This window comes from Ambystoma mexicanum, chromosome 3q (assembly GCF_040938575.1).
Source record: "Ambystoma mexicanum isolate Mex_15411 chromosome 3q, UKY_AmexF1_1, whole genome shotgun sequence".
In the NCBI taxonomy this organism is placed as follows: Eukaryota; Metazoa; Chordata; class Amphibia; order Caudata; family Ambystomatidae; genus Ambystoma; species Ambystoma mexicanum.
This window is the reverse complement of record NC_090926.1, coordinates 528,375,632-528,400,436: the sequence shown is the minus strand read 5'-3', so window position 1 is coordinate 528,400,436 and position 24,805 is coordinate 528,375,632. Positions and strand designations below refer to the sequence as shown.

The 24,805-nt window shown below is 45.3% G+C and overlaps 1 protein-coding gene across 5 annotated transcripts in view; it reads right to left on the bottom strand.

Annotated features, from left to right (window-relative positions):
• The window catches only part of TENM2 (teneurin transmembrane protein 2), a 3,863,575-nt gene that overhangs the window by 3,538,480 nt on the left and 300,290 nt on the right, over positions 1 to 24,805 (bottom strand). For 4 of the 5 annotated variants that reach the window (XM_069654289.1, XM_069654288.1, XM_069654292.1 and 1 more), the window contains exon 2: positions 20,631 to 20,698. The exons of the other annotated variant lie outside the window; for it this stretch is intronic. The gene's annotated coding sequence lies outside the window, so the exon portion shown is untranslated. The remainder of the gene's footprint in view (positions 1 to 20,630; positions 20,699 to 24,805) is intronic. 5 annotated transcript variants of the gene reach the window in all.

Sequence of the window (24,805 nt, the reverse complement as noted above, 5' to 3'; positions counted from 1 at the left end):
CTGGCACTTTTTGCAACATAACTGTGCGTCAGGGAATCACCAAGTCAGGTACCGCATCTCTCTAGGGTCATACGAGGTAACACCATGCAGCACACTGGGAAGAAACAAGGACACCTACCCATGACCTGCTGAGGTGCATTGTCAAATTCTCCAACTTTAACTGCTTTCTTCTGCATTTCTAACATTGCGTACATCTAAGCAGCTGCTATAGAAACACCCTTATCACCACCAGACCAAATGTGCTGCAATCCTTTAACCAAACATCATGTATACCAAGCCGTTTTTTCTAGACTCATTTTTATAATATTATAGCATATGTTCTTCAAAGTCTGAAATTTTCGGCTACTTTATTCAGCTAAGCCAATTTTCAAATTTAACTCTAGTGGTGTGATGCATTACCAAGTCTCTCTATCACGTCAGGTACACATCACCACGCATGAGGGGCTTATTCTAAACATGGGTGGAACATAAATCATTGGATTATATTGTTTCAAAATAATGTGGGAGAGTAGCAGGATTTAATAATGGGACAAACTATCATGGGTCAACATGCGCTTCCTTAATTCAATGGCAGTCTATGTTATCCTCTTTATCTTTGATTACCCCCCTAACTTCTTTCTCACCTTGTTGAGTCTCTTTTCAATTCTACATATATGCACCAAAGCAGCGTTCAAAACTCAATATTCATACATGGATAAATACTCCTGCAACATTTGTGGACTATCTTCTGTCAATTCCTATTTCTTTTCCAATGTCCATTCTCTCACCTACCAGAGGGTAAGTTGGTACTGGAGCATCTAACCCCCCTGGACATTCTCCGCTGCTTTGTGGTTTCTGCTCTCCCAGATGATGATCGTCTGGCAATACAAGCAGTGCATGGTAGCCCTTCAGTCCATTCATGCCTGCTCAAACAGCAGAACACCTACAAGGCTACCACACCAAACAACATGCTCTGGTGATGGTAGTGAAAATGATACCCTGATTGTGGATGGTGCCAAGAGGACAGAGGTTTTTGGCCAGTCGGATAGGTTGAGTTGGTTGAGGGCTGCGTGTGCCATTGTGTCTGTGACCAGTGACAGCCAGGTGTGTCTAACCATGGTGATCCTGGAGAAACAATGTGAGTGAGGGGTCAATGCAAGATGATAGTCATGGTCGAACAAGTCTGAATGTGCTTGTGTATCAGGTGTTGTGTATCAGGTGTTTGCACACTTTCACTGTTTCCAAGACAGATCCCTTCTTTTGCTCACCCTTCCGAATTTGCACCTTGCATACTTTGCATCCCCAGCCTCACAGTGTCAACCTCCAGAAACATTAGCCATTTCACAACAATGACAAGGTATGCACTGCCTCACCCTGGGGCCAGGTTGTCCCATGTCCTGCCTGAAACGTGACAAAGGACACCTCTGCTTGAAGCGCCTCCTATTCAAAGGCAGGAACATTCAGAGTGGTCTCAATCTCTTCCTCCTGAGCCATTTGCTTGTGAATGACCTGTGATTCCTCCACATGTTGCTCTTCAACCCAATTTAGGACCACAACCCACACCCTTCCCACATTCGTCTCCAAGAAGCCAGTGTCCTCTGCTGCACCCTCTGCCAGTTTCACTCCCTCTTCAACTGAAAAGTTGATGTAATTTGCCAGCAAAATCTCTAGATTATACACAGTCTTAATGTCCTCTTGATTTAAGTCAGCTGGGGCCACCACAACACCCTCGGACACCTCACCAGTTGCAATACCTTTGGCAGAAGCACTGTCTGCATGGCTTACTCTCAACACCATATTGCCTCCTCCACAGGAGAAATAGGAGAACCTTTTCACCACAAATTCGGGTTTTCCCAGATTAGTTTAATATCTTTAATGACATTTTACAAGGCTACACTGTGAAGAGATGGGGTTAACACATGTATAGAATGGAGCTCATCAAATCCAACCAAGCTCATCTGCTGAACCTGCAATCTTACTTCTAAACCGTAATTCCTGATGTACAGTGTTCCAATCATAAGTGACTATATTTACACATTATACATCCAATTAATCCAAACAAAGCTAAAAAAGCAAACGGGGAATTAGCAATTTGGCAGACATTAGAAGGTAGAAGCATGGAAATGATTTTCAATGGAAAATAGGGATGCAAATTTAGATTCATGAAATGTAATTACTTCTGTATGAAACATTCCATTTTATTTTTAAATGGCACTAGAATCTAAATAAATGTGTACCTGTATGCAGTTATTTTACTGCATCGTCAACATATATATAGTTTTAGGGATTATTAGCTAACCAAAGGTTATTCTCAAAAATCTTTTGGTACAAAGGAGACCACCTTTCGTGGAGCCTATATAAATAAATACAGTTATTTTATTTATGTATTTATTGGTCACTTATTAGGCGCTTATACAATTAGCAAAACTGTTTCAAAGCACCCACGGGGAAAACAGGGTGGAGACAGGGGAAGGTATACAGTGAATTACATCAAGGATATGTAATTGCATTAATAGTACACACAAATAATGAGAATACAGGGAAGGGGAGACAAACCTACTATGCCTTGTGAGTGTTCAGAACGTGCAACTGCAGACAAGGAGGGCTGAGGGATAAGGTGCTTTGATGCTCATGGAGAAGGGCTCAGGATAAGTGCTAAGAAGAGAAGAGACGTAAGTGCAACCACCCATGGGTAGGGTGAGCCCAAGTAAGTGCAGCAGAAGACAGTGGCTGGGATGAGAGATGTGGGGGCTCAAGGTCCTGAGGACACAAAGGGCCCTGCAGATCAGTCACATTGCTGTAAGATTAGCAGGGAAGAGAGGAGGAGAAGGAAGAGGTTAAGAGAAAGGTCTTGAGGTTTGTTCAGAACTTAAAGAGGTCTTGCTCAAGATGCAGCAGGAGAGGGAGGCTGTTCTACAGGAGAGAGACAGCCAAGGAAAATGATCGCTGTTGGGTGTCCTGACCCACTTTTGAGCTATCATGCTGCAACATTTGGTGCTGTGGGCTTAGAAAATCCAAGATGGCCAAAAAGCCCACATGTGCGCCAGAATCCAGGAGAACCACGCAGTTTGCGCATACACCAAAATGGCTGCCTAACTTGCCACCCACCAGTGCGAGCATGATGGGCCAGGGTGCCATGAGTGGAATGGGTGCCAAAGGTAAAACAGCAGCGCCTGTTAGCTCAAAAACGCTTTAAAATTACCTTTGGTTTCTCTGAATGCCAGCTCAAAATGCCTATTTTCAAACATTGCAACACATCCGAAAATCTCGCTGAACACCAGCGGACATCTGGCAGAATGAAGTATGTGTGCATACAAAATCTGGGAAGATGAAGAGCCCAAAACAATGTTCATAACAAAACTGGCTGAGCTATGCATGTCAGCAGCCTAACTGAAACTGGATTAAAACCACCAAAATCGAAATGTTTAAATTAACTGAGTGACCTACTTTTGAGTGTCACATAGTTTGTAAGTGTTAAAATGTCATAGTTTTGAACTTAGAATCAGCATTCTAGCTGCATATGTAAAAATTGTATTGACTTAAACTGGGGAACAAAAAGTGACATTTTACCTGAAACCTGGCTTAAGGAAACTGGAATTCTGCCAGACAGCTACCCCCGACAGGAGTGGGGGCTTGCCCAACAAATGCATTCCCAGGCCTGGCTGCATTCTGTTTCCCCTGCCAATAGGGGGTCACACACTCTCTGATTGAATTACCAGGGGACTGAAAGAAACTAAACAGAGGGCCCAGGCAGATGGTGTATTAGGGGGGCGTAAATGGCTCCCTTTTGAACAAAGCCCTTCCTTGACTCAGGCAGATGGTTTATAGGGGAGGTCGTAAAGTGGCTTCCTCTTGGCAGAAACGGGGAGGGGCAGCGCCCTCTGAGAACAGGCTGAGCTTAAAGAAAGTGGGCAAACTGGTTTCTCAACCATGTGACCTGGGAAGACACACCCCTGTTGGCCAGAATATGATTTTAAGAAAGATGTATAAATCATGGTGCGGACTTGTCAAAATTATCTAAATGATACCATAACTCTTGTGATTTTTCTGCCCACCTTTTAAGAGGTTTTAGGACCCGGTGGTATGATCTGGGAGTTTACGAGCGGAAAAGAGGTTGTTACTCTAAATGTATGCAGGTTAAAAATCTGACACTTCCTTATCTAAATGCCCACATGCCTTGCACACAATTGTATACATTTGGAGAAAAATCCGATATGGGGAAAGCTACTAAAAAGCGCAAAAAGTTACCATTTCTTTACCCAAGCTCCTAGAAACGCCAGGGTCGGAACAGTGCCTCCCATCAGTAATGCATGATGTGTGTATGCAATGACAAACAACTGTGTATCTGTGGAATATGTATTTGGGTCAAATATAGATTCATGTGCAATTTGACAGGGGAGTGTCCTTTCTGCAGGCCATAAAACAGCATCACTCTGACTCACATGTCCTTCCCCCAATCAAGGAAGAGAGAAAAGCTTGACCAATGATCAGTTGAGAGAGGGGCTGGCTTAGTGATGCTGCGCACACACCCACTTTCAAAAGACATAAAAAGAGCCACTGGAAGCTAGAGAGGAGATTCAAATCCAGTTGCTGCAGAGCGTTTTGCCGGACCACACAACATCCAGAAGATACCAGTTCCAGACTGACTCCAGCTACATACTCCAGAACCTAAAACTTATACTTTAGAACCTAAATAAGAGGCCTAAAACCACAAGCTGAGTTCTCTGCAGCAGGCCTCAAATCATTGCAAGCTACTCACAGCCCGGCGAGCTGCTTGAATCCCTTGCCAAGAACTTTTGCCAGGGCCAGTGCAGAGATCCAGGAGCCGTGCAGAGACCGCTGTATCCGGACAGACCAGACCAGAGATCCAGAGTGACCCAGACCGCTGTGAGCAGAACGAGAAAGCTGACCCAGATCACTGTGAAGTGCCGAGACCAGAACCGGAGTCCAGTCCAAAACCTGACCAGATCCGTGGCGAGGCCTATTTCAAAAATATATTGTGAGTACTTAGGTCAGATTGTGACAGAAATAAGCTCTTAGTTTAAAATAATCTAATCCAAACTATTTTAACCTAACCAGAACTGCCTCCTAGAAGTTGTCACTTGTCATTTTGTAAAACTGCACCACTGTCACTTGTCAATTCTGCAGCTGCAAGCTGTCTCCTGTCATTTTGAGTTTACTTTAAATCCGAAAAACTACCTTCATTTAATCGTCCGTATCTCTGGAACCGTTTGGGATAGGAACAAAATTTAGAATCTCAGCTTTCCAAAGGACCTAGAACCGACTTGCTACTCCTTATACTTTTGCCGTAATCACGATTCACGCACTCGCGAATTTTACCGCGATTTGCGATTTGGTTAAAAATCCAGCCACGTGTAACCATTAGCAGTCATTTCTTTCCTTGCTAAAAAATTTGTTGGCCTCTTAATCACCATCTCTGAATCATTGCTAAAGTGAGTCTGAACTCATCCCAAGTATCTCTCACTCACCCTGAACCTCCTAAAGGGAATTAAAAGCATTTTCAGCATATTTCTCACTTCATTGCCACCACATTCATAGCACTTGGGCCTGTGTTTTAAAACTCATACCGGTTTTCTCTAAGATTGCTGGAGTGGGAATTGAATTTCGTATTGTATTTGATTGCATTCCTGAGAACTGTGTGTGTTACTTCCATCTCTTACATTGCATAGGGGAGGGGGGTGAATTGCTAGGGAAAAGTGATTATCTTGTCTTTTGCCAAAATCATATCAAGTATTTCTGTACTGCATTTTATTCCTCATTGCTTTTCCCTTGAAATCATAAAAGTACTTTGCTACTTTATCCATCCTATACTAACTCCTCATTGATTTTAAAGAAGTGTGCTAGTGTCAGATTACCCATTGTTGATTAACATTATATTTATAAGGGCGATATCGATTATTAATTTATTATAAAAGCGTGGTATCTATATTTTGACTTATTTCTTAAATAAACCTTTTAAACTTGCAAAACAGAACTCCTTCTTGGCTCACTGGGGTCATGTGGATTCTAAGAGAGGGGTGTTATATAGGGGTAGTCATCCAGAACTCATGAACTGGACATAAAGATATATTATTAAGGGTTTCCATCCAGTATCCCAGACTAGGCATTGACTTAGCTGTAGTGTTGAATTGAATCTTCTTACAAATTGGGGGCTCGTAGCCGGGGATTCCGGATTAGATCTATCACTTGTTCAGATTAATACAGTGTGCTAACTGACAAGATACATACATCCAGTCAGATCACCACGCTGTGTTACGCTGTAAAGCACTCCTCAAAGGAACGCTCTAAGGAAACGGTCTGTTTTGCAAAAATAAAATACAAACTTCTGTAAGTCAGGAAGGAACTCAAATTCCAGAATGACGACACTGGTAGACATCAGAATAGCCAGAGAGCACTTCTTACATAAGCTATTTGTGAGAGGTGAGTGGACTCATCAGGACCAAACGGTCTGGTTGCAAGCAATCGTGCAACAGGTCACTGAAACAGGGTCAGATAAATGGGGAGATCAGGGTCCCCTACATGTGGCCCTGAGTGAACTATATATGGCCCCTAAGGCCAAGGATGAGCACAACAAGATTGCCAGGGTAGCGGCATATTTATATTTACATATGGGAGCCATGCAGGACAAATGTGCTGAAGGCCAAGATCTGGCGAGTAGGCAACTGCTGGCATTACAGAAGGCCCAATCTGATCTGGACTCTTCTGAGCAGAGGCTGCAGAGGAGCCAGGAGTCAGAAAATGATAGTAGGCAGTATATCATTAAAATAAAAGAGGACATGGATATACTGCAACAGGAAAAGACAGACCAGGATACCAGAATTCTGGCTTTGCAGAAGGAGCACCAAGACAGTTTGGACTCCTTGCTGCAGAGCAGGAAAAAGCTGGAGCAACAGATCAATTTCAACAGGGCATGAACAGAGCAGGGAGCCACCCTGCAAATCCAACTAGACAGAGAGAAAGAGGAAAGCAATAAATTGATTTTGAAAGACCTGGATACCCAGGCAGAGTTTGATGAAGAACGCCAGAAAGCTGGTGCCTTTCAAAAGCAGAGGGACGACCTGGCGTCACAAATGCAGGCTCTTGGTCAGGAAAGGGATACCTTAGGCCAGGAAGTCTGCCACTTAAAAAGGAAATGGAAGAAAATTACCTGGCCCTCCAGGGACTGGGTGACCTCCAAAAAGAACACCAGAACTTGTTAGAGCACACCAGGAGGGTGGAGGATGCTCTGGCGAGAAAGGAGCAGGCCAATAGGGACACAGCTCAGGACGTAACCCTCCTGCAGCAGAGACTGGCCCAGTACTCCAGGACCAATCAGGAGGCACAGAGAGAAAATGAGGCTCTCTGTCAGCACAATGATAGGCTCCATCAACAGGTAGCGATGCAGGAGAGACTGATAGAGTCTAGTAAGGCCTTAACTGAGGAACTGAAAGCCGAGGCTCTTGCATTGCAACAGGAAGCAGGGGCGGATAGAGATGAGGTTTGCTGGGAAAGAGAAACTCCTGAGCATAACCTCAGGAGCCCTAGTACCAGAGGCCTTCATCTCCCCCAGTCCCTGGACTCCGCCACCCCCATGTCCCCTCGCGCACATGAGCCCAGGGCCACGGGGATGGCAGATTACTATCCAGCTAGAAGTATGGGGCTCATAGGCCAGTACCTCCCAGGAATGGATGGGCGGTTATCCGGGTATGGGCACCCAAGCACAGTGCAATTTAGTGGGGAACCCCAGGAGAGTAGGCCCATTAAGGGCATCCTGAAAACCTCTGCCCAGTTAGGTCAGTGGGGGGGATACCCAGCAAATCCTGGTAGCAAGGAGGGATCTGTAGACTCCTCTGAGTGTCACAGGACACAGGAGACCAGGTCCCCACATTCTGCCAGCCATTCCCAGGCCCGCAGAATCCGGGAAAACCTGGAAGATCAGACGGGCAGCTCTGGGAGCAGTGCTTCGGAGTCGGAGGATGAATGGACCAGGGTTACCCGAACCAAAAAGGCCAATAAGGCAAAAAGGGCCTTGCTTAAGGACCCCTTAAAGCAGATCAAGGCAATCAGGAGTGTCATCACTCCTTATCATAAGAACGCCAAGTATTCCGTTTGGGAACACTTGGAGCTCTATGAGCAAATGATGGAGACTTTCCATTTGAAGGACAGTAGTAGCTGCGTCCAGTACGTCAAATGGACATTCTCTCCAGAATACTCCAGTTTCTTTGCGGGGCTGGAGGACCAAAATCATTTAAGATGGTCGACCTATAAGGCGGCCATCTTGAAACATTTTTCTGTTCACAGAAATCCTCAAGAGGCTCGCAAGGCAGCCTACAATTTGCAATGTGGGGAGGATCAGGCCCCACAAGAGTTTGTGCAAGAATTAAAACGTTCTTTTGCACAGACCACCAGAAGGGTGCGCACGGAGAGCAGAGAATTTATCAATACGTTTTTCCATGCCTTACCCAAATACATAATGACCCAGCTCGTGAGAGATTTTCATGAGAAAATATCTTTAGACTGGGTCATTGAACAGGCTACCCGGATCTATGAGGTGCAGAAGCCTATCGAAAATAAAAATAACGTGCCGAAAAACCCCAAAACCAACAGCACCCCGGCTGCTGCCAAGGTGGCAGAGGTAAAGGTTGCCCCCGTTTTAGATTTGGAGATGGGGTGGCCTAAAACCCTGCCTGCACCAAATAATTCACAGCCCAAGAGGCCCTCGGGCCAGTCACAGACAGGGAGTCGAGGACGTAGTCCCACAAATGGGGTCCCCCGCTCCCCTGACTATGTAAGTCCCCGCTACAAGGGAAACCGACCAATCCTGGGTTATGTGTGGACTCCTCCAGCCCAAGGGGGGGATCCAGCCAAGCACCTGACTCGGGGAACTTCCCTCCTAACTTCCCCCAGTAGGGCAGAAATTCTCCAAATCCTGGGCAGAACCTTTTCCCCAGGTATCCGCCCAATTTCCAGCCCCAAAATCATCCATCCTTCTTTCCCCAATTCCCTGAGCCCAGACAACCTAATCCAGGAGAGGGGAGGCCAAGGGTGGAGGGGTACCCAAATCTTCCCAATCCGGGGTATTACCAGAGAAGGGATAGCTACCCTTCCCGGGATCAGCCCAGGGGAGAAAATAGAGCCCCGTATCAGCCTGAGCGGGTTTCACAACTTGAGCACCAGGTCCAAAATATGGCACGAGATCTGGGTCACATACTGAGGGCTCAACAGAACCCTCAGATGAGCATGCCAACGTAGAATGCCCCAAACTCTGGACCTGGTGCTCCAGAACAATGACGGGGGCAGCACCCCGATAACCCACCAGTTCCCAGGGAGGACGCATAGGGAAAAGGGGTGTAAAGCCTTGGAGGAAGCTTCCTTCCCAACTTGTAAACAGCCCCTGGAAAACCAGGAACCGGAAACAAAATCTCCTGCCCCTGAATGCCTGCCTCCCAAGGAGCAGAGGGGGGTAGGAGAAACAAAGGACCCAAACAGACCCACTTTGTGGAGGAGGTACAGGTCTTCCAATTTGAGGGAGAGGGATCCTCAGAGGATCCTGGGGAAAGGATCTTCTCCTTTAGAGATGGGGGAACTCCTCCCAAGGAAAAATGGGTCCCAAGGGATGCCAATTCAGACTGGGGAGATGTGGAGACTGAGCTACCGCCGCCCATCATCTCATCCCAGAACCGACAATACCAAAATCCCCGGGTTCAAACCCATCCTGGTGACTGCCTCCAAAAAGGGGGGGCGGCCCAGAACCGGAACCAGGGGAACCCACAATGGCTCTGATCTCCAGTTGCCAACTTTTTCTTTCAGATTCCCAAGGCTCTCCACAGAATTCTGCCCAAATCTCTTCGCTAGCAATGTCCAAAACCAGAAAGTTAGCCCACCAGTTGTCCAAAAATGTGCATTATCTGTGCCCCCTTGAGGAGAAGGAGGAAAGATGCTATGCCCCGGTACAAGTACAGGGGAAGGGTACAATTTTGGCACTGGTGGACACTGGATCCCAAGCTACCCTTCTGTCCAAAAGGGCCTTTGAGGAACTAAATGCAGGAAGGGGGGAGAATTACCAAATTCCTCTTACCTCTCTTCCTGGACAACTGCAGAACTTTGACAGGAAGGAAATTCCTGTCGAGGCGACTGCAGATTTGGACATTAAAATTGGGCGACACAAGGTGAAACACCCGGTCATAGTAGTGACTCCAGAGGGCACCCCTTGTTTACTAGGGAATGACCTCCTGAGAAGGTTGTCACCCCTAATAGATTGCGTAAACAAGGTCCTCTGGACCCAGACTAGCCGACCAATAAAATTAAAACAGAGTGTCAACCATGTTAGTTTAAACGGCACCTGCCACATGGTTGAACAAAAATCTGACCAAGTAGAATTTCACTTCCAGAACAACCAAACTCCAGACGTGACAGTAATAGCAGTAGGACAACAGACTGGTGATGGGGGGTCCTCTCTATTTCTGAAAATCAACCTTCCTTCCAGTTTAAGGTGGTATTCCACACTGGAAGGAAACACCCTGAAATTCTTTACTAATCCACAATCAGAAACTCCCACTCCTATAGTCCAGAAAGATGTGAAGTCAGCTCAGAGCCTGGCTGATATTCAGCAAATTGGAGAGCAGTTGTCCATCCCTGTCCAGTTAAATGATGGGAAGGACTCTGTTCTCGCTCGAGTGTGTGTGAACAACGGTAAGAGCTTCATCAGCGAAGCCATGTTCCGCCAACTCCCAAAAGATCCAGCCATTCCCACATTCAAACTGATAGACAAATGGGAAATGGACCTGGAAGCACCTAATTCCAAACATCTCCTGACAAGCAGGTGTATGCTCAAAATCTCCATTGGCAACAAGAGCATAGTCCATAATTGTTGGGTCGTGCGGGACGTCACTGCCGCCTCTTACTTAGGCAGTGACATTCTCAATCGCTTCGCCATTAGTTTGGACCTAATAAACTTCAAAGCTTGGTCCCGATTAGCGGATAATCCCATGGGCTTTGATGATTCAGAAAAAGCATTTAGGTCAGCTCAATTGCTACCTTATGCAGTTGAAATTCAGATTAAAGAGGAAGTCCCCATCCCAGAAAGGACCCGACAATTCTCCCTGGAAGTGAAAGTTAAAAGAGGACAACATTTGAAAAACCCTGATGCTTACATACATCTAAACGCTTCTCTCCAACAGCAAGGGTTGGGGTAAACCCAACTCCATTAGTCAACATAGAACATGACACCATTCTAATAGAGGTGGATAACAGCGACTTAAAGAGTATTACTCTAGCCGCAGGCACCATTATTGGAATGGCGGTTGATGACCGACATTTTTCCATTGATTTAGGAAATGAACAGGATTTTTACCCAGCATGGGGGGAACTTCCTGGTGTACACTTCCTGCCCCTATGGTAAGGAAGATGTGACTTGTGACTTCAGGAGGGATGAGGTGATTTTCCAGGTCCATGAGGGTTGCCTTTCCTACCTGAGGCCTCCAGTCCAAATAAGCACTCTGACCAGGGACTTCTCCACCCAGCTGGAGGAGGCCGCTGAGATAGCCAAACCAGAAGTCTTTCCAGGCTTCAGGCAGATGGTGGAAGAGAGAGTCAACCTAGCTGATGCCTGTGTGACTCTGGAACAGAAGCAAAAGTTGAAACAAGTTTTCTTGGATTTCCAAGATCTCTTTGCGGTAGACTCATATGACTGTGGTCGCACCGACATCCACACCACAACAATTCCCACGGACCCTGGAATGACTCCAGTGTTTGTGAAGCAATATCGCTTGCCTCTCGCATCCATGGAGTCCCTTACTGAAATAATTAAGAACCTAGAGTCCCGGGGAATAATCCGTCCAGTCCACAGCACTTTCAATAATCCGGTGCTGGGAATATTGAAGCCAAACGGCCAGTGGAGACTCTGCGCCGACCTCAGGGAGCTCAACAAACGGGTCCATACTTCCCGATGGCCTCTGCCCTACATTGACCAAGGGCTGGCCCAGATCCAGGGGTCACAGGTATTCACTGCAATAGACCTGACCAATGGATACTGGACTGTGCCTGTCAGTAGGGAGGACCAATACAAGCTGGCTTTTACCTTTGGGGGCCAGCAGTACACATGGACCCGGACTCCCTTCGGATACCTCAACTCCGGCAATGAATTCAACATTTTCCTACACAAGGCCATGTCCGACCTGGGTGCAAGGGGTAACCTGGTTTATGTAGATGATGTCCTCATCAAAAGTTCATCTGTGGAGGAACACATAGCAGAGATCCGTTATGTTCTGACCCAGTTGAGGGCCGCCGGAGCAAAACTTTCCTTTCAGAAAGCACAGTGGTGTAGAACCCGTGTTAATTTCTTGGGGCATGAGATTACTCCTCAGGGTCTCTGTCCCCAAGAAAAGAAAGTGGAAGCACTCCAGAAACTGAAAGACCCCACCACTCTGCGGGAACTAAGGAGCCTCCTTGGACTGACTAATTACAGCAGAAAGTCCATTGAAGGCTACGCAGAGATCACTAGACCCCTGATTCATCTCTTGAAGGGGGGGTCAAGTGGGAATGGGGTCCAGAACAATCCGAGGCGGTAAGACAACTCAAAAGAAGCCTCTCACAAGCGCCTTGCCTAGCTTACCCTGTCAGAAACAAGGAGTTCTTCCTGGAGACGGGGTTCTCTAATACGTGCTTGACGGCAGTATTATACCAAAAGCATGACAAGGTCAATAAAGTAATCTCCTATGCGAGCAAAGCTTTATCCTCTGTGGAGGAAAAATTCAACGATTGTGAGAAGGCACTCCTGGCAACGGTGTGGGCATTGAAGAATTACCGCCCGTTTATCCAGGGGGAACACATCATAGTGGAGACTCCACACCAGCCTCTGCAATATCTCCAAAGTGACAGAATCTGGGCCGGAAATGTGAGTAATTCCCGAATTACTTCCTGGATTCTGTCAATGCAAGGCTTTCCTGTGGAGGTCAGATATGGCCAAAACAAGAAGAGTCCCTTCGCGCAAGGTCTGACTGACTTGCATGATTGTGCCAGAGAAAACTGTCTCGAGGACGAATGTCTAAAAATGAAGGACAACATGGAGGCATACCTTAATTACCCACACAAAGTCTTTGAAGAAGACAAGTGTGAGGGAAGGCCCACTGTCTATGTGGATGGATGCTCTTACCATGTTGACAACGACGGGGAAAAAGAACTGGTGGCTGGCGTAGGGAATGCATGGGTGAAGGAGTTTCCAGAACCCTCCGCTGGATACAAAATTGGTCCCCGAAGTAGTCAGGTGGCAGAATTGATGGCTGTGCATCAGGCCATCCTCACTGCTGTCCAGCATCAACTCCACGAACTGGTCATAATCACAGATTCGGATTATGTACGGAACAGGTTCGTGGAGCACCTGGTTAATTGGAAAACCAGAGGCATGTTATGCGCTAATAACAAACCCCTGAAACATGGGAAGTTAATCCAAAACATTGATGATCTGGTCACCTCGAATGGGATGACCATCTACTGGAAGAAGATCAAGGGTCATTCCAAAGTAGAGGGACCAGACAAAACTGGAAATGACTTAGCTGATCAGCTGGCCAAAACCAGGGCCATCCAAGGGGATCTAATCGAAATAGAGTCCCTGTTGGGGGAAATCAAGGTCACTGCTATCACTAGGTCCCAGACAAATGCTCACAATGATCTTTCAACTGCCCAATTGAGTAAGGAGACCCCTGATGCTGATTTGATTACAGCTCAGAAGGGGGATCCAATTATTGGTAAGTTTTACCAACACCTTGAGGACCCTGAGAACTTTCCCCTGACGGATACCGATTACATTGGGAAAGAGGACCTAAGAGTGTTGATGAAATGTCCAAAAATGTTCCGAATCCAAGACGGTTTGTTGGTAAGGAAATCCCAAGCTGGCCATGATCAGTGGGTGGTTCCTACCTCATTCCGAAGCCTGATGTTAAGTCACGCTCATGATGCGGCCACCGCCGGTCACAGGGGGTTTCACACAACACTGGAAATCTTAAGAGAGGTTGCATACTGGCCACACATGGGGCAGGACCTCGACCAATACATGAAGGGGTGTCTTGTGTGTGCACAATTTCAGCCATCATCCCTCACGCACTGTGCACCTCTCAAAAAGAGGGGGATGACACTGCCATGGTCAGATTTGCAAATCGACTTTGTAGGCCCTGCGATTCGCTCGTCTAGAGGAAACAAGTACATGTTGACTGTTACATGCTTGTTTACCAAGTGGGTGGAATGTCTCCCAGCCCCAAATTGCAAGGCAGAAACTGCAGCTGCCCTGATGATTAACCACATCTTTTCCCGTTTTAGTCTACCTCAAAGGATTGAGTCAGACAGAGGTAGCCACTTCACCAGTGAAGTAATGACAAAGATGTGGGAGATACTGGGGGTTAAAAGGAAGCTACACATTGCTTACAGGCCAGCTTCTTCTGGAGCAGTGGAGAGATACAACCGAACCATTGTGAGCATATTAAAGAAGTTTGTGGCAGATTCTGGGCCAAGTTGGGATATCCGATTACCTCTGGTCCTAATGGCCATCAGATCAACCCCTTCATCTGCAACCAAAATGTCACCACTTGAGTTGATGACTGGACGCAAGATGGTGCTTCCCCAGCATTTGTTCTACAGAACCGAAGAGCACATGTTGATAAATGCCTCCACAACTCATGAGTATGTGGAGAATTTAGGGAAACACCTTCAACATGCTTTTGCCTATGCTCAGCGGAATCTAGAAAGATCAGCCAAGAGCATGAAGACCCACTATGATTTAAAAACTACCCGAAAGGAATATAAGGTGGGTGATCGGGTCTATCTATACAATTTCCAAAGGAACCAGGCCAAACAGCGAAAATTATTGCCTACATGGAAGGGACCGTTTGAGATTATAGACAAGATCTCCCCTGTGGCCTACAAGATCCGCATCCCCAAAGGCGGTTTGGCAGAGGGGGAAGACAAGTGGGTCCACATAAACCAGTTGAAGTGTTGCCATCCCAGGCACACTTTGCAGCAACTGGAGGAGTCCTCTGTAATCCCAGAGGGTACTGCTCCAGAGTAATTCAATTCCAACCCTAAAATATCCTACATATAGCCTATCAAATTCTGTGTTTCTCAAGTTTATGTGTTCCTGTCGCTTAATTTAAAAAATGTGCATGTTCATATCTGCTGAGTTCTAAAATATATATGCCACCCCACTATATCAATGGTGGGGGAGAAATGTCCATGAATAGGTATTGCCGCTTTTCCTTTGTCGTCCTAGGAGAAAGAAAACCTGGAGACTGGCCAAGGAGGACGATCCGGAGACCGGGAGCAGAGACCCAAGGGGCCGGGGTACCGCCCAATATTCCCATCAGGACCGGCGAGGAGAACCGATCGATCAGTACCGGATGGAGGAAAAGATGCTGAACTGTGCCATTTGCAGAAATGGAAGAAGATTATGCGGACATACCAGTGCGTGGGTCAAAACCTTCTGTGCACTCGACTCCCCATCGACTCAAATTCAAAGTGCAGTCGCATGATGGGGCCTTGTTTGGTGTCCTGACCCACGTTTGAGCTATCATGCTGCAACATTTGGTGCTGTGGGCTTAGAAAATCCAAGATGGCCAAAAAGCCCACATGTGCGCCAGAATCCAGGAGAACCACGCAGTTTGCGCATACACCAAAATGGCTGCCTAACTTGCCACCCACCAGTGCGAGCATGATGGGCCAGGGTGCCATGAGTGGAATGGGTGCCAAAGGTAAAACAGCAGCGCCTGTTAGCTTAAAAACGCTTTAAAATTACTTTTGGTTTCTCCGAATGCCAGCTCAAAATGCCTATTTTCAAACATTGCAACACATCCAAAAATCTCACTGAACACCAGCGGACATCTGGCAGAATGAAGTATGTGTGCATACAAAATCTGGGAAGATGAAGAGCCCAAAACAATGTTCATAACAAAACTGGCTGAGCTATGCATGTCAGCAGCCTAACTGAAACTGGATTAAAACCACCAAAATCGAAATGTTTAAATTAACTGAGTGACCTACTTTTGAGTGTCACATAGTTTGTAACTGTTAAAATGTCATAGTTTTGAACTTAGAATCAGCATTCTAGCTGCATATGTAAAAATTGTATTGACTTAAACTGGGGAACAAAAAGTGACATTTTACCTGAAACCTGGCTTAAGGAAACTGGAATTCTGCCAGACAGCTACCCCCGACAGGAGTGGGGGCTTTCCCAACAAATACATTCCCAGGCCTGGCTGCATTCTGTTTCCCCTGCCAATAGGGGGTCACACACTCTCTGATTGAATTACCAGGGGACTGCAAGAAACTAAACAAAGAGCCCAGGCAGATGGTTTATTAGGGGGGCGTAAATGGCTTCCTTTTGAACAAAGCCCTTGCTTGACTCAGGCAGATGGTTTATAGGGGAGGTCGTAAAGTGGCTTCCTCTTGGCAGAAACGGGGAGGGGCAGCCCCCTCTGAGAACAGGCTGAGCTTAAAGAAAGTGGGCAAACTGGTTTCTCAACCATGTGACCTGGGAAGACACACCCCTGTTGGCCAGAATATGATTTTAAGAAAGATGTATAACTCATGGTGCGGACTTGTCAAAATTATCTAAATGATACCATAATTCTTGTGATTTTCTGCCCACCTTTTAAGAGGTTTTAGGACCCTGTGGTATAATCTGGGAGTTTACGAGCGGAAAAGAGGTTGTTACTCTAAATGTATGCAGGTTAAAAATCTGACACTTCCTTATCTAAATGCCCACATGCCTTGCACACAATTGTATAAATTTGGAGAAAAATCCGATATGGGGAAAGCTACTAAAAAGCGCAAAAAGTTACCATTTCTTTACCCAAGCTCCTAGAAACGCCAGGGTCGGAACAGTGCCTCCCGTCAGTAATGCATGATGTGTGTATGCAATGACAAACAACTGTGTATCTGTGGAATATGTATTTGGGTCAAATATAGATTTATGTGCAATTTTTACAGGGGAGTGTCCTTTCTGCAGACCATAAAACAGCATCACTCTGACTCACATTTCCTTCCCCCAATCAAGGAAGAGAGAAAAGCTTGACCAATGATCAGTTGAGAGAGGGGCTGGCTTAGTGATGCTGCGCACACACCCACTTTCAAAAGACATGAAAAGAGGCACTGGAAGCTAGAGAGGAGATTCAAATCCAGTTGCTGCGGAGCGTTTTGCCGGACCACACAACATCCAGAAGATAACAGTTCCAGACTGACTCCAGCTACATACTCCAGAACCTAGAATTTATACTTTAGAACCTAAATCAGAGGCCTAAAACCACAAGCTGAGTTCTCTGCAGCAGGCCTCAAATCATTGCAAGCTACTCACAGCCGGGCGAGCTGCTTGAATCCCTTGCCAAGAACATTTGCCAGGGCCAGTGCAGAGATCCAGTAGCCGTGCAGAGACCGATGTATCCGGACAGACCAGACCAGAGATCCAGAGTGACCCAGACCACTATGAGCAGAACCAGAGAGCTGACCCAGATCACTGTGAAGTGCCGAGACCAGAACCGGAGTCCAGTCCAAAACCTGACCAGATCCGTGGTGAGGCCTATTTCAAAAATATATTGTGAGTACTTAGGTCAGATTGTGACAGAAATAAGCTCTTAGTTTAAAATAATCTAATCCAAACTATTTTAACCTAACCAGAACTGCCTCCTAGAAGTTGGCACTTGTCATTTTGTAAAGCTGCACCACTGTCACTTGTCAATTCTGCAGCTGCAAGCTGTCTCCTGTCATTTTGAGTTTACTTTAAATCCGAAAAACTACCTTTATTTAATTGTCCGTATCTCTGGAACCGTTTGGGATAGGAACGAAATTTATCTCAGCTTTCCAACGGACCTAGAACCGACTTGCTTCTCCTTATACTTTTGCCGTAATCACGATTCACGCACTCGTGAATTTTACCGCGATTTGCGATTTGGTTAAAAATCCAGCCACGTGTAACCATCAGCAGTCATTTCTTTCCTTGCTAAAAATGTGTTGGCCTCTTAATCACCATCTCTGAATCATTGCTAAAGTGAGCCTGAACTCATCCCAAGTATCTCTCACGCACCCTGAACCTCCTAAAGGGAATTAAAAGCATTTTCAGCATATTTCTCAGTTCATTGCCAGTACATTCAAAGCACTTGGGCCTGTGTTTTAAAACTCATACCGGTTTTCTCTAAGCTTGCTGGGGTGGGAATTGAATTTCGTATTGTATTTGATTGCATTCCTGAGAACTGTGTGTGTTACTTCCATCTCCTTCCATTTCTTACATTGCATAGGGGAGTGGGGTGAATTGCCAGAGAAAAGTGATTATCTTGTCTTTTGCTAAAATCATATCAAGTATTTCTGTACTGCATTTTATTCCTCATTGCTTTTCCCTTGAAATCATAAAAGTACTTTGCTACTTTATCCATCCTATACTAACTCCTCATTGATTGTAAAGAAGTGTGCTAGTGTCAGATTACCCATTGTTGATTAACATTATATTTATAAGGGTGATATCGATTATTAATTTATTATAAAAGCGTGGTATCTATATTTTGTCTTATTTCTCAAATAAACCTTTTAAACTTGCAAAACAGAACTCCTTCTTGGCTCAGTGGGGTCAGTGGGGTCAGGGGGATTCTAAGAGAGGGGTGTTATATAGGGGTAGTCATCCAAAACTCATGAACTGGACATAAAGATATATTAATAAGGGTTTCCATTCAGTATCCCAGACTAGGCATTGACTTAGCTGTAGTGTTGAATGGAATCCTCTTACATCGCCCAAAAGCTCTCTGTTTAGCAAAGTGCTTAACACGCAGGGAGTTGGTGACAAAGGAATGGAGGAGTCTAGAGGGGAGTATTTGGTCAGAAAGCATTGAAGATAGAGTGGTCCCCGGACCCAGATAGCCTTGTGTAGATACAGAGGGATTTGAATTTAATCTGCGCTGAGACCGGGAGCCAGTGAAGGCTTTCTAGGGCAGGAGACATGCGGTCCTTGGGCTTGTGGCCAAGGATAAGTCTTGCTGCCCTATTCTGGGTTAGCTAGAGGGGTCCCAAGGTGGACAACTGTAGATTAAGGAGGAGGCTATTGCAGTAGTCTAGCCTGGAGAGAACCAGAGCATGGTAACATTGAGTCTTTGGGGGAAGTTGAGGAAGGGTGGAGTCCCTTTGAGAACGAAGAGCTGAAAGTGGGACTTCTTGACAAAGTCCTGAATATGAAGGATGAAGGAAAAGGAGGAGTTGAAGATGACTCAAAGATTCCTAGCTACAGTGGAGAGGGCAGGGCGGCCCATGCAGGAAGACCAGAGTTCAGGGAAGAGGTATAGTGCAGGGTACCAAGTAGGGCGAATCTCTGTGTTGCTAGTATTGAGGGAAAGGTAATTGGCAGTGCAGCAGGCCTGCATGGCAGAGAGTCAGTCATGGATGAAGGAGGGTGCAAGAGCATCAGTGGGAAGTGTGAACAAGAGTTGTGTATCATCAGCGTAGCACTGGAAGTTGGGGGAGAAGGAGGTAATGAGTCATGCCAGCAGAGAAAGGTATGTGTTAAAAAGCCAGGGTGAAATAATGGAGCAATGGGGACGCCACAGGCTGTGGAGGAAGAAGGGGAAGAGAAAGGGCTTAGAATGGTTTCGGATGAACGGTCAGTTAGGAAGGAGGAAAGACCATCCAGTGCCCGCTCCCAGATACTAAGGGTATCATGGAGCCTTTTTATGAGGATGGAATGATTCACTGTGTCAAGTGAAGAAGAGAGATCAAGAAGGATGAGGACAGCAGGGGAATTGGAGTCAAGAGATGCAAGCAGTTCTTCACACGTGTTCAGAAGAACAGTTTCCTTGTCTCTGGATGCTCGGAATCCAGACTGGTGGTCATGCAGACCACCAACAGATTAGGTGTCAGAGTTGAGCTGGAGGAGGGCCAACTTCTCAATCAGTTTTCTCAGGAAGAGGGTGATGGGCATGGGGCAGTAGTTGGCTGGGCAGGTAGGGTCTGCAGAGGGTTCTTTAAGTGGGGGTGAACAAGGGAGTGCTTGAGGGAAGATATAAAAGAACCAGTAGCAAAGTAGTGGTTGCAGAGATCAGCTAGAGCCTGGGCAAGAGTGGTGATATTTTCCTTGATGGTTCTGGAGGAGCAAGGAGCAACCTGTTTGGACGAGACCTTCAAGGAGTTGACAAATTTGGTGACTTCATCAGGGGAGACAGGAGTGAAGGAGGAAGGAGGAGGGCGGGAGGAGGGCGAATGACAGGAGGGGGGCAGAAGGGTTGGGTTGGGAGAGTGCATGACAAGGCTGTTCAGTATGTCCTCGGTTTTGGAAGTGAAATGAGAGGCCAGTGCAATGCAGAGGGCTTGGGTAGGAGTAGGGGCAGAAGATGCTGCAGAGGGGTTGGCAAGTTCTGTGCAGATTCTGAAGAGTTCAGTTGTGTTGTTGGGTGCATTGCACCATAATCATTTCCAAAAATCATATATTTACACCACTGCAGCGCAACACAAACATCAAAAACCATTCTTGTAGTAGCAACATATATGCTTTCTGCAATCTTTTCATTCACAATCAACCTTGACATGGAACCATGACACATGTATTTTATTTACACAATTAATACAATCATTTCATTATACAAAATGCATTTTGAAAATAACAGTATTCAAAAACAATGTTGTGCCACTCTTACCAAATGTCTTTTCAGAAAACCATTTTTTGTTCTTCGGAAATCATTTACCTAACAGCAAACCAGCACATCTATTGTTGTAAAAACAAAATAAGAAATGTTGAAATCAATTAGCATTAAAAAGTAATGACAGTAGCGCTACATGCTGCTGGTTTAAATATGGTAATAGTGTGTACCAAATATGACATGCAATAGTCTGATAGACTGAGACAGACTATGTTCTTTACAATATTGATACAATTTTATATCAGTTTGGCACATGTCTTTCTTCATCCACTGTTCACTGAATAACACCTCTTTGGGGGTTTGTACAAACCTGCATCATGCACATTTAATAACTTTTGAAAGGTCTTGTAGCTTAATTGAAACCACAAAGGTTCCTCTAGTATTTAACACTTAAGTCACCATATGAATGGAAATGCACCCAACCCCACCGCCATCACAAACACAAATAGTGCAATAAAATAAGTCAAGTCAACAACATGGTTTTATCAATTGTACCCATTCTGCAAGTATTTTACTACTTATTTTTAAAAATAAGACTAACTTACCTAACAACTACAATCCTTCCAACATAGGTATGTACAATGTACAGATACATATATAAATGTTGTTGGGCAGCTTTCTCCGTCCTATAGTTGAGGGGAAACTGAAGAGAGGGTCCAGAAGATGCACCTCCTCACCCCGAGATTCATGTCAAGACGAAGAGCCAGTAATGCTCATAGCCAACCATCTTATGTCAAACGAATCCTGAGTACACCCATGATTGACAAGTACACTGAAAGGTATCCTCTCAGTCAGGAATACAGACCAAATACCATGCAAGTATTTATATGTGTGAGAGAAGAACCAGAGATCGTGGACAGAGACACCCATATGGACAACCTCGATTAAGCACCAAGTAGCCACGATGCTGACATCATTAGGGACACCACAACGTAGCAGCATTAGTGTCAAGAAACCACCTCTGTTGACTTCCCGAACATTAGGTACGCATTCTGCTACCAGAAGGACATACAACACTCTTGCCCACTTCTCCACATTACAATCCATTCATTGCCCCTTATTGTCAGGAAACCTGATGAAAAGCTACGTATCAGGAAACCTACCACAAACAAGACACCAACGCATATCCGTTCATTCAGAGAATGTTGGGGATTTCCATGGAGACGCTGGCAACCGATTTACAGATATGCACGGCGACGCTGCCTTCAGCATGTCAGGTGATACCTGATATAAGCACTGCCTACCCGACTGGGCATTGCTTCTGAAATTGTCTCCATTAGCATTCGTGTTGTTTAGCGAATCTTGTTTTCTTGTTTTGGACCATGCTTTGCTTACTGGATTATTCTTTCTCTTGGCCATTGTCTGTTCAGTCTCTCCTTGGAACCTTTGCTATTGCCTTCCTACATTTTGACCTCAAAAAGTTACTACGGCTCTGTCTTGACCCGCAAATTTGTTCATACTCCATTTGGAACGTTGTGACCTCGGAACTCTTCATGGACTACTTTGCCTTTACGGATTGTGTCATTGCTTCTAATTCACTGGAACTCTTCGGACATTTGCTCCCCAAGACTTTGCAAGTGCTTGGACGATAGACTGCCTATAGGCGCCTGAACATTCTTAGGTGTCCTTGTGCCGGAGGTGTTAGGTTTGTTTCCTGGAAACCCTGGACTTCATTGCCGGCGTTCTTGTGCTGGTGATATCAGAGAACCCTGCATCTTTCAAGTCTACCAAAAGATACCACATTTTCCCTAACTTCCAGTGGTAAGAATTTCTTTCTTGCTTTTGTTACTAAAGCTTATAGTCAGGTATATTGACACTTCGCAGGGTAATTGCTTATGACAATCTGTTGTTTATCCATAGGATTACGCCCCTCATGCTGTTTCTGATTTATGAAGGAAAATCCTGTACAATAACACACAAGTGAGTTTTTTAACTAATGTCTTGGTAATTGTCTCATATTGTTCCCTGAGATATTGAATGTGTGTTTTTCTTGGAGCCAGCTGTGTACCAGGGCCCTTTTCCATCTTTCGGGCAATAGTCCTCTCAATCTGTCCTTTTATACTCTTGAGAGTTATATTGTCAGGAAGCATGTTTCATCTACAAACGTGCTCAACTGCCAATAGTCAATACCCTCAGACACATATGAGGTACTCTGACAATTAGACATGAAGCAGACCCGCAGTCCTGCACTGCATTACACAGACACCCACTTGTATAGATGAAGAACATACTTGCCCAGTTCTATAGCTAGTGGACAGGTGCATATACATACTGCCAATACTTTTATTATTTTTGAAATAGCCAAATGCAGTAACGCAAAACTGCAAGGCACAAAAGATACTGAGCAAGCTTGCAGATGCTTCTAACAATGATCAAGTATATATGTAGCCTGATAGAACCATGCACCACTAACCTATATGAAACCTAGAATAACATGGACACTGTAGAAACTGCATTATAAAGGTTAGGACAATTACAGCAGTCCTCAAGCCACTGAGCATGAGACAAGCAAAGCTGATTCAGGTAGCACAGGGCACAAAGCAGGCTCACAGCCAAGATCAGAGATACGCAGACACATTCCAATATCCAGACGACAAAGGTACCAGCTGCAGAGAAATTTGATAAATCCTAAAATGTGAGCTTCAGAGCTCAATTCTGTGATCTCTAAACATATGGTACAGGCAAACGAGACAATGGACAATCATCCATGGTGGAAAGTGGAGCCGATCCCAGCAAAACAGACACAGACAGCAACAAGTGTTGTGATGTGAGGGGCACATTCACTTAGGCAGGGGTGGCACACACCAGTTACAACACAGACACATAATCGTTCACATCACCTTGAAGTGGTGCATAGATGGCTGAAAACGTAATCGAGTTCCAGGCTGGTTGAGATCACCTGTAACCAATAACAGCTTAGAAAGCCAGGGGTGGATGGCAAAGGGTACAAACCAATGGAAAGCCCAACATTCTGCAGAATTTCCACATCAAAGAAGTGACAGGGAGGCTGAGAATGGCACCGACCATGATGGGCATGAGGGGACCTTTAATTTATCACTCCCAAACCAGGTGATGCCAGGCAGGAACGAAATATCTGGAAAAGACAACTGTGGGGACAATATGAATGATATCACCATGCAAGTCTCAACCCATAATGACACCACTCAAGTAGGAATAATGGGGAGCTCAGCACCAAATGAAATGGCAACCAGCCAGTTGATACATACTGTACTATCACACTCAATACGCAGTTTAAATCCTGCGAACGCAGGCTGCCCTCAAAAGCACATACCCAATGGCACAACCAATTACGCTGGCAGGTGTGCCACTAAAGAAGCACAAACACACACATTGTCCAGTGAAATGTGTTAGATCTTAAGAGCCCCAATTTACCACCTGAAAATGCATGTAGAGTCCATGAAACTGAAAACAGTGGTTTCTTTCATTCATCCATTCCATCAATCAGAGTCTAACCCTGTGTCCCAGTCAGGTTTCTAAAACAATTCATGGTCGTAACGAGAGTCAGAGCAGGGACATGTCTCTGAACCCCCAAAGCATAATAAGGAGCTGATGAGAAAAAAAAATCAAACCTTAAAAATATTTGACATTGCCTCATTGCTCAAACAGCCACATGACGGAACCCATTCCCCTTCCCGTATCTCCATATTGTCCCACTCTGCGGTAAAAACAAAATTCACTTGATGTATAACGCCATACAAAAGGCACAATACATCTTTATATATAAAGCTGAATGTACGTATGTGTGTTGGCATGTTTGTGCAGCTATACAGATCCACACCACTGAACCCACTGCTACCAGATTTTGCATAGATTGCTCATTTGTGTGGGGCAAGATTGCAGTCTATGTTTGGATGCAAAACATTCACTCTTTACACACCCTCATTTACTGATGCTCACCCCGATTCACTACAGTAGGTACTAGAAGGAGACATTTGGAAAAGCGTCTGCAGCAAAATGTTCGATGTGTTGGTTATTCCTGGGACATGTATTAATACTGTATACAGTTCGAAAGTGTTTATTAAGGCATTTTTCAAGAGAATAAATTCAAAAAATTAAAAACACTTTATCACACCACTCCAAATACGGGAAATGGCAAGGTTGCAGTTTTCTTAAGTTCATTCACAAGATGTGGACACATTTAATCAATCGTT